Source organism: Schistocerca nitens, chromosome 2, assembly GCF_023898315.1.
Source record: "Schistocerca nitens isolate TAMUIC-IGC-003100 chromosome 2, iqSchNite1.1, whole genome shotgun sequence".
Classification (NCBI taxonomy): domain Eukaryota; kingdom Metazoa; phylum Arthropoda; class Insecta; order Orthoptera; family Acrididae; genus Schistocerca; species Schistocerca nitens.
In genome coordinates, this window is record NC_064615.1 from 383,536,906 (window position 1) to 383,537,911 (window position 1,006).

Sequence of the window (1,006 nt, forward strand, 5' to 3'; positions counted from 1 at the left end):
TTGGTTTCTTTAAACTACAAACAGCCGCTCCTTTGTTTGAGCATCTATTTATTAAAACCATTACCATAACTCCCCATTGTGTAAGTACCACATACGATGCACACGGTAAGCATTCGGATCCCCGTGGATTTTCTAAAATTGGAGAATGCCTAGTGGTTATTTTGAAATGGATACATTTCTTCATCAATTAAGCAGCCAGCTACCGCATTGTTAAATTAATAACGAAAGACTAAAAAAAAAAAAAATGTTTCCGCCCGGGATCGAACCGGGGACCTTCCGCGTGTTAGGCGGATGTGATAACCACTACACCACGGAAACTTCATGCTGGTAATAATCCATACGAAGAGAAAGCTGGACGAGGTAGCTGGATGCTGACCTGCTACGTAACTAGGTCGGTACAGCGGGACCACTGAAATCGCCACAGCCGCTATATTGTCTGGAACAAACGCGTTACAGCCTCCACAACTGTTTGTACTTGATTACATAAAGAAGATATCGTTTAACGGCCCATCAACGACGAGCTTACTGGAGCAAATGTTCACCGTTGGGGGAGAGTGGCAAAGGAAATCGACCGTGCCCCTTCAAAGGAACCATCCCAGCATTGCCTTAATGCGATGTAGGGAAATCACGGGAAACCTAACTCTAGAGGGCTGGAGAGTGTTCTGAACAGCCGTCATGTCAACAGCAATGTTTGTCAACCTCTTCTGCTCAAGTGCCGGTGCTGACCTTGTGGGGTGGCACCTAGGCCCGCGTAAATACCGATCGTATTATTAATTGGGTACCTCATAAATTATACTGTAATGAGGCCCCAGCAAGCTAGCTTCAGCAAGGGTGTGATCAGCTGGCCGCTGCCCCCAAAGGACTGATCGTTAATCTCGACACCATTCGGAACACTTCGTGTCGACGTTTCTCTGTATCACATTGCTGCCACCCTCACCGACACCGTAGTTGTGTCACTGTACCTGCCTGACGAAATGTGATTCAGTGACTAATAACAGTAACTGTA

The 1,006-nt window shown here is 46.4% G+C and overlaps 1 non-coding gene across 1 annotated transcript; it reads right to left on the reverse strand.

Annotated features, from left to right (window-relative positions):
- Positions 1–245: 245 nt before the first annotated feature.
- On the reverse strand, positions 246–318 carry Trnav-aac (transfer RNA valine (anticodon AAC)). The gene has a single exon. It is a non-coding gene; the product is annotated as a tRNA-Val (tRNA).
- Positions 319–1,006: the final 688 nt, after the last annotated feature.